This window comes from Salvelinus namaycush, unplaced genomic scaffold (assembly GCF_016432855.1).
Source record: "Salvelinus namaycush isolate Seneca unplaced genomic scaffold, SaNama_1.0 Scaffold2372, whole genome shotgun sequence".
Classification (NCBI taxonomy): Eukaryota; Metazoa; Chordata; class Actinopteri; order Salmoniformes; family Salmonidae; genus Salvelinus; species Salvelinus namaycush.
The window spans coordinates 7,501-17,260 of NW_024059200.1; positions in this window are offsets into that span (position 1 = coordinate 7,501).

A 9,760-nucleotide genomic window follows, 5' to 3' on the forward strand; every position below is an offset into this window, starting at 1 on the left:
CTCCAGGGGGTAAGCTGTACTCTCACGTCCGTAGACATGCATGTTCCCCGGGTAGTGAGTGAAGGCCTATAGCCCTGGAGGTCCGTATCTCCAGGGGGTAAGCTGTACTCTCACGTCCGTAGACATGCATGTTCCCCGGATAGTGAGTGAAGGCCTATAGCCCTGGAGGTCCGTATCTCCAGGGGGTAAGCTGTACTCTCACGTCCGGAGACATGCATGTTTCCCGGATAGTGAGTGAAGGCCTATAGCCCTGGAGGTCCGTATCTCCAGGGGGTAAGCTGTACTCTCACGTCCGGAGACATGCATGTTGACCCGGGTAGTGAGTGAAGGCCTATAGCCCTGGAGGTCCGTAGTTCCACTGTCCTTAAGGGGGGCAGAGCAGTCAGCCTCTTTGGAGGTTGGCTGCTCTGTCCCCCTTTTTTTTGGCCCATTTTCCCATCACCATTTCCCCATCAATCTTCAGCAAAGCCCTGCCATTGATGTACATTGTGTTCCCAGGCCCCAATGCCTAAAATCAGCTTACCCTATCCAATGATGCCATCTTGTGGACAAATCCAGATGGTGCGGGAATTTTAAAAATTGTATCCCAGTTAAAGTGCCTCTAGCCCGGCATAGTATTTAATGTGTATACCCCTGAAATCCTATGCAATTACCATTCTATGGCACTTATGGAAGTGCCAAGTGCCAAATGCCAAGTGCCAAGTGCCAAGTGCCACAGGGCTCCAGGGGGGCAGTGCACACATAATGTTACCCCAGTCAGAGTGCCTCTTGCCCGGCATAGTATTTAATGTGTGTAGCCCTGAAATCCTATGCAATTACCCACAAAATTGTATCCCAGTCAAAGTGCCTCTAGCCCGGCATAGTATTTAATGTGTATACCCCTGAAATCCTATGCAATTACCATAATAATTTTATCCCAGTCAAAGTGCCTCTTGCCCGGCATAGTATTTAATGTGTGTAGCCCTGAAATCCTATGCAATTACCCACAAAATTGTATCCCAGTCAAAGTGCCTCTTGCCCGGCATAGTATTTAATGTGTATACCCCTGAAATCCTATGCAATTACCATAATAATTTTATCCCAGTCAAAGTGCCTCTTGCCCGGCATAGTATTTAATGTGTATACCCCTGAAATCCTATGCAATTACCATAATAATTTTATCCCAGTCAAAGTGCCTCTTGCCCGGCATAGTATTTAATGTGTATACCCCTGAAATCCTATGCAATTACCATAATAATTTTATCCCAGTCAAAGTGCCTCTAGCCCGGCATAGTATTTAATGTGTATACCCCTGAAATCCTATGCAATTACCATAATAATTTTATCCCAGTCAAAGTGCCTCTTGCCCGGCATAGTATTTAATGTGTATACCCCTGAAATCCTATGCAATTACCATAATAATTTTATCCCAGTCAAAGTGCCTCTTGCCCGGCATAGTATTTAATGTGTATACCCCTGAAATCCTATGCAATTACCATAATAATTTTATCCCAGTCAAAGTGCCTCTAGCCCGGCATAGTATTTAATGTGTATACCCCTGAAATCCTATGCAATTACCATAATAATTTTATCCCAGTCAAAGTGCCTCTTGCCCGGCATAGTATTTAATGTGTATACCCCTGAAATCCTATGCAATTACCATAATAATTTTATCCCAGTCAAAGTGCCTCTAGCCCGGCATAGTATTTAATGTGTATACCCCTGAAATCCTATGCAATTACCATAATAATTTTATCCCAGTCAAAGTGCCTCTTGCCCGGCATAGTATTTAATGTGTATACCCCTGAAATCCTATGCAATTACCATCATAATTTTATCCCAGCTTACCCTATCCAATGTCGCCATCATGTGGACAAATCCAGATGGTGCGGGAATTTTTAAAATTGTATCCCAGTCAAAGTGCCTCTTGCCCGGCATAGTATTTAATGTGTATAGCCCTGAAATCCTATGCAATTACCACTCTATGGCACTTATGGAAGTGCCAAGTGCCAAATGCCAAGTGCCAAATGCCAAGTGCCAAGTGCCAAGTGCCACAGGGCAGTGCACACCTAATGTTACCCCAGTCAGAGTGCCTCTTGCCCGGCATAGTATTTAATGTGTATACCCCTGAAATCCTATGCAATTACCACTCTATGGCACTTATGAAAGGTTTAAAGTGCCAAATGCCAAGTGCCAAATGCCAAGTGCCAAGTGCCACAGGGCTCCAGGGGGGTAGTGCACACATAATGTTACCCCGGTCAGAGTGCCTCTTGCCCGGCATAGTATTTAATGTGTATACCCCTGAAATCCTATGCAATTACCACTCTATGGCACTTATGAAAGGTTTAAAGTGCCAAATGCCAAGTGCCAAATGCCAAGTGCCAAGTGCCACAGGGCTCCAGGGGGGCAGTGCACACATAATGTTACCCCGGTCAGAGTGCCTCTTGCCCGGCATAGTATTTAATGTGTGTAGCCCTTTATCCTTTAAAAATGACCCAGTCAGGGGTCTGGCACCTATGGCACTTATGAAAGGTTTAAAGTGCCAAGTGCCAAGTGCCAAGTGCCACAGGGCTCCAGGGGGGCAGTGCACACCTAATGTTACCCCGGTCAGAGTGCCTCTTGCCCGGCATAGTATTTAATGTGTGTAGCCCTTTATTCTTTAAAAATGACCCAGTCAGGGGTCTGGCACCTATGGCACTTATGAAAGGTTTAAAGTGCCAAGTGCCAAGTGCCAAGTGCCACAGGGCTCCAGGGGGGGGCAGTGCACACCTAATGTTACCCCGGTCAGAGTGCCTCTTGCCCGGCATATTTTTTTTTTTTTAAATAGCTTTAAAAATTACCCAGGCAGGGGTTTGGCACCTATGGCACCTGTGGCACTGCTGATGGAACTTACGACCTTCTTAGGGTTAGGGTTAGGGTTAGGGTTGGGGCGTTTGGCACTTGGTGAAGGGGCGTTTGACACTTGTGTAAGTGGCATTGTGGTATGTGGAAGTGGCATTGTGGTATGTGGAAGTGGCATTGTGGTATGTGGAAGTGGCATTGTGGTATGTGGAAGTGGTATTGTGGCATGTGGCATCTGAGCCTGTGGGCTCCAAGGGCAGTGCTCTATGAATTGAATCCCATTCAAGGTGCCTATTTTCCGGCATAACAATTCATGTCTATAGCCCTAAGCAGGGCATAGCTATGACACAGCCCCGCCCTTGCCCCGCCCGTGCCCCGCCCGTGCCCCGCTCGCGCCGCACCTGTATCCACACCTGGTGATAATTAGGCCATTGATTAGGCGACGGTTGGAAGCTAACAAACATACACACAGGAAGGCAGGAGAGAGAAGCTAGCTATGGACAGCAAACAAAAACGACATGACTGTGGACTTTGTACCAAGACGCATATTTCGCGGATAGACAAACATTTTAAGACTGTCCATGGACTTACACACGCATCTATGGAATGGAATCATGCCGTGCAATGTAGCCCGATTTCGGCTGAGACACAGCAGGCCTACCCAGGGGATTGTATGGAGCCTAACAACGGCGTTGGAAGTGAGTTGTCCGCAGAACAGCAGCTGAGTGGCGAGAGTGAGCAGTCAGCGGTGCAGTCAACCAGTCAGGCGACGGTGCAGTCAACCGGTGAACAATGCTCGGAACCGGGGGAGCAATGCAGCGTCATGTCGCCTTCCACCGATAGCGAAAGTGATGGAGGCGGCGGTGGTGTGCCGTCCACAACTGAAGGTTTGAGTGATGTCATTTTGAATGAATATGCTACCTATATTAAGGGTATTAACCCTTCAGTTAAAAGAATAGACAATAGTCACACCAGTCTGTCACGAGTACGGGAATTCCTCCGCATTATGTCCGAGGACAAATCCGATGAAGGCCTGTGTTTTCTGGACAACTACATGCGTGTGTATGAGTGGTACCGGACATGTGAAGGCCGTAGTTTGGCACCATCCACATTAAAACTATACCGATCAGATGTTAGAAGTTTCCTGAAATATCTTATTCAGTTCCGGCCGAATGGTCTGCAAGCTAAAGCCAGTGTAATTCGCAAATTGTTACTCTGCTTGGCAAAGATAGACAGGGATTCTAGGCAGAGCCTGGCAACGCACATGGCACAATTTCGCAGACGCTGCAGGGACGAGGTGCTCAGCGCTGCGGAGTTAAAACGATTTTTGGAGCTAAGCAATGCATCTATTCCTTCTGTTCTCAGCAGGCTGGAAGTCCGAGCCACCTCATCTGACAGACGCAGGTTTGCGGCTCTCATGTCCAGCCGGTTGGCGACTTTTAATGGAACTCGACGATCCCCAGTCACCATGTTCGGTGAGAGTGATTTCAATGAAATAACCAATGAAAGTGGGGTTTATCAAATGACTGTAGCAAGCCACAAAACTAACTACAGCTTCGGGGAGTGCAGAATTGTTATATCTGATGAGGAATACACTTGGCTTCAACGATTCCATCGGATCAGGCCTCATCTGAGTGGAATGACCCCAGACACAACACTCTTCTTTTTCACATGCTCTGGTAAACCATACGGTAATCTCTGTGATTGTGTGGGTAAGATTTTTGCAGAGTTTGGCATTGGAAGGAAAGTGACATTTGGTACAATTCGAAGAAGCATTGCCACATTAAACTTTAATCTTGGGTCGCTTACAGACCGTGGAACTGTGGCTGACCACATGTGTCACTCCCTGGAGACGCAGGCACGCTACTACCGTTCCCATAATTTGCCTCATAATGCAAGCCAGGCTCGGAGACTAATTGAGGGACAAATCAATCCATGAATAACTCTAAATAAATACAATATTTTTTGCAATTAATCCTTGTCTTTGTGTGTCATTTTCATTCGATTTCAATAGGAGCACCTAGTAACCCAAAAATAATACCAGGTGCACTCATTCGATTAGAATGGGAGCACCTGGTAACCCAAAAATAATACCAGGTGCACGGAGGGGAGGATGAGTACAGACATTTTATATAAAAGCTCCATAAATCCCTTAGGCCGGTGGCCACTGACTTGTGCCCGTAGTATGGTGCTCCCATATCGGGCATGGGTGTGGGCAGGCCCTTAAAAGTCATTTTCATTCGATTTCTGTAGCAGCACCTGGTAACCCAAACTAACATAAGGTGGTGTCAGTAGTGAGGATGCGGACAGACCTTTTATATAAAAGCTCCATAAATCCCTTAGGCCGGTGCCTACTGACTTGTGCCCGTAGTATGGTGCTCCCATAGCGGGCATGGGTGTCTGCAGGTCATTTAAATTCGTTTTCATTCGATTTAAATAGGGGCACCTGGTAACCCAAAAAGTGGGCACTCTGTCGTTTTTCCTGAGTAGTTCAACATAGAAAGTATTCAGACCTTATTTTTGAAAAGCTCCATAAATCCCTTAGGCCGGTGCCCACTGACTTGTGCCCATAGTATGGTGCTCCCATAGCGGGCATGGGTGTCTGCAGGTCATTTAAATTCATTTTCATTCGATTAGAATAGGAGCACCTGGTAACCCAAAAATAATACCAGGTGCACGGAGGGGAGGATGAGTACAGACATTTTATATAAAAGCTCCATAAATCCCTTAGGCCGGTGCCCACTGACTTGTGCCCATAGTATGGTGCTCCCATAGCGGGCATGGGTGTCTGCAGGTCATTTAAATTCATTTTCATTCGATTAGAATAGGAGCACCTGGTAACCCAAAAGAGGGCACTTAGCCGTTTTTCCTGAGTAGTTCAACATAGAATATTTTCGGACCTTTTTTGAAAAGCTCCATAAATCCCTCAGGCCGGCCCCCACTGACTTGTGCCCATAGTATGGTGCTCCCATAGCGGGCATGGGTGTCTGCAGGCCATTTAAAATCATTTTCATTCGATTTCAATAGCAGCACCTGGTAACCCAAACTAACATAAGGTGGTGTCAGTAGTGAGGATCGATTTCAATAGCAGCACCTGGTAACCCAAAAAGAGGGCACATAGCCGTTTTTCCTGAATAGTTCAACATAGAATATTTTCGGACTATTTTGAAAAGCTCCATAAATCCCTTAGGCCGGTGCCTACTGACTTGGACCCCTACTATGGTGCTCCCATATCGGGCATGGGCGTGGGCAGGCCCTTAAAAGTCAGTTTTCATTCGATTTCAATAGCGGCACCTGGTAACCCAAAAAGAGGGCACTCTGTCGTTTTTCCTGAATAGTTCAACATAGAATATTTTCGGACTTTTTTTGAAAAGCTCCATAAATCCCTTAGGCCGGTGCCTACTGACTTGGACCCCTACTATGGTGCTCCCATATCGGGCATGGGCGTGGGCAGGCCCTTAAAAGTCGTTTTCATTCGATTTCAATAGGGGCACCTGGTAACCCAAAAAGAGGGCACTCTGTCGTTTTTCCTGAATAATTCAACATAGAATATTTTCGGACTTTTTTTGAAAAGCTCCATAAATCCCTTAGGCCGGTGCCTACTGACTTGGACCCCTACTATGGTGCTCCCATATCGGGCATGGGCGTGGGCAGGCCCTTAAAAGTCATTTTCATTCGATTTCAATAGCGGCACCTGGTAACCCAAAAAGAGGGCACTCTGTCGTTTTTCCTGAATAATTCAACATAGAATATTTTCGGACTTTTTTTGAAAAGCTCCATAAATCCCTTAGGCCGGTGCCTACTGACTTGGACCCCTACTATGGTGCTCCCATATCGGGCATGGGCGTGGGCAGGCCCTTAAAAGTCATTTTCATTCGATTTCAATAGCGGCACCTGGTAACCCAAAAAGAGGGCACTCTGTCGTTTTTCCTGAATAGTTCAACATAGAATATTTTCGGACTTTTTTTGAAAAGCTCCATAAATCCCTTAGGCCGGTGCCTACTGACTTGGACCCCTACTATGGTGCTCCCATATCGGGCATGGGTGTGGGCAGGCCCTTAAAAGTCATTTTCATTCGATTTCAATAGCGGCACCTGGTAACCCAAAAAGAGGGCACTCTGTCGTTTTTCCTGAATAGTTCAACATAGAATATTTTCGGACTAATTTTGAAAAGCTCCATAAATCCCTTAGGCCGGTGCCTACTGACTTGGACCCCTACTATGGTGCTCCCATATCGGGCATGGGTGTGGGCAGGCCCTTAAAAGTCGTTTTCATTCGATTTCAATAGCAGCACCTGGTAACCCAAACTAACATAAGGTGGTGTCAGTAGTGAGGATCGATTTCAATAGCAGCACCTGGTAACCCAAAAAGAGGGCACATAGCCGTTTTTCCTGAATAGTTCAACATAGAATATTTTCGGACTTTTTTTGAAAAGCTCCATAAATCCCTTAGGCCGGTGCCTACTGACTTGGACCCCTACTATGGTGCTCCCATATCGGGCATGGGCGTGGGCAGGCCCTTAAAAGTCGTTTTCATTCGATTTCAATAGGGGCACCTGGTAACCCAAAAAGAGGGCACTCTGTCGTTTTTCCTGAATAATTCAACATAGAATATTTTCGGACTTTTTTTGAAAAGCTCCATAAATCCCTTAGGCCGGTGCCTACTGACTTGGACCCCTACTATGGTGCTCCCATATCGGGCATGGGCGTGGGCAGGCCCTTAAAAGTCATTTTCATTCGATTTCAATAGCGGCACCTGGTAACCCAAAAAGAGGGCACTCTGTCGTTTTTCCTGAATAGTTCAACATAGAATATTTTCGGACTTTTTTTGAAAAGCTCCATAAATCCCTTAGGCCGGTGCCTACTGACTTGGACCCCTACTATGGTGCTCCCATATCGGGCATGGGCGTGGGCAGGCCCTTAAAAGTCGTTTTCATTCGATTTCAATAGGGGCACCTGGTAACCCAAAAAGAGGGCACTCTGTCGTTTTTCCTGAATAATTCAACATAGAATATTTTCGGACTTTTTTTGAAAAGCTCCATAAATCCCTTAGGCCGGTGCCTACTGACTTGGACCCCTACTATGGTGCTCCCATATCGGGCATGGGCGTGGGCAGGCCCTTAAAAGTCATTTTCATTCGATTTCAATAGCGGCACCTGGTAACCCAAAAAGAGGGCACTCTGTCGTTTTTCCTGAATAGTTCAACATAGAATATTTTCGGACTTTTTTTGAAAAGCTCCATAAATCCCTTAGGCCGGTGCCTACTGACTTGGACCCCTACTATGGTGCTCCCATATCGGGCATGGGCGTGGGCAGGCCCTTAAAAGTCGTTTTCATTCGATTTCAATAGGGGCACCTGGTAACCCAAAAAGAGGGCACTCTGTCGTTTTTCCTGAATAATTCAACATAGAATATTTTCGGACTTTTTTTGAAAAGCTCCATAAATCCCTTAGGCCGGTGCCTACTGACTTGGACCCCTACTATGGTGCTCCCATATCGGGCATGGGCGTGGGCAGGCCCTTAAAAGTCATTTTCATTCGATTTCAATAGCGGCACCTGGTAACCCAAAAAGAGGGCACTCTGTCGTTTTTCCTGAATAGTTCAACATAGAATATTTTCGGACTTTTTTTGAAAAGCTCCATAAATCCCTTAGGCCGGTGCCTACTGACTTGGACCCCTACTATGGTGCTCCCATATCGGGCATGGGCGTGGGCAGGCCCTTAAAAGTCGTTTTCATTCGATTTCAATAGCGGCACCTGGTAACCCAAAAAGAGGGCACTCTGTCGTTTTTCCTGAATAGTTCAACATAGAATATTTTCGGACTTTTTTTGAAAAGCTCCATAAATCCCTTAGGCCGGTGCCTACTGACTTGGACCCCTACTATGGTGCTCCCATATCGGGCATGGGCGTGGGCAGGCCCTTAAAAGTCGTTTTCATTCGATTTCAATAGGGGCACCTGGTAACCCAAAAAGAGGGCACTCTGTCGTTTTTCCTGAATAATTCAACATAGAATATTTTCGGACTTTTTTTGAAAAGCTCCATAAATCCCTTAGGCCGGTGCCTACTGACTTGGACCCCTACTATGGTGCTCCCATATCGGGCATGGGCGTGGGCAGGCCCTTAAAAGTCATTTTCATTCGATTTCAATAGCGGCACCTGGTAACCCAAAAAGAGGGCACTCTGTCGTTTTTCCTGAATAGTTCAACATAGAATATTTTCGGACTTTTTTTGAAAAGCTCCATAAATCCCTTAGGCCGGTGCCTACTGACTTGGACCCCTACTATGGTGCTCCCATATCGGGCATGGGCGTGGGCAGGCCCTTAAAAGTCGTTTTCATTCGATTTCAATAGGGGCACCTGGTAACCCAAAAAGAGGGCACTCTGTCGTTTTTCCTGAATAATTCAACATAGAATATTTTCGGACTTTTTTTGAAAAGCTCCATAAATCCCTTAGGCCGGTGCCTACTGACTTGGACCCCTACTATGGTGCTCCCATATCGGGCATGGGCGTGGGCAGGCCCTTAAAAGTCATTTTCATTCGATTTCAATAGCGGCACCTGGTAACCCAAAAAGAGGGCACTCTGTCGTTTTTCCTGAATAGTTCAACATAGAATATTTTCGGACTTTTTTTGAAAAGCTCCATAAATCCCTTAGGCCGGTGCCTACTGACTTGGACCCCTACTATGGTGCTCCCATATCGGGCATGGGCGTGGGCAGGCCCTTAAAAGTCGTTTTCATTCGATTTCAATAGGGGCACCTGGTAACCCAAAAAGAGGGCACTCTGTCGTTTTTCCTGAATAATTCAACATAGAATATTTTCGGACTTTTTTTGAAAAGCTCCATAAATCCCTTAGGCCGGTGCCTACTGACTTGGACCCCTACTATGGTGCTCCCATATCGGGCATGGGCGTGGGCAGGCCCTTAAAAGTCATTTTCATTCGA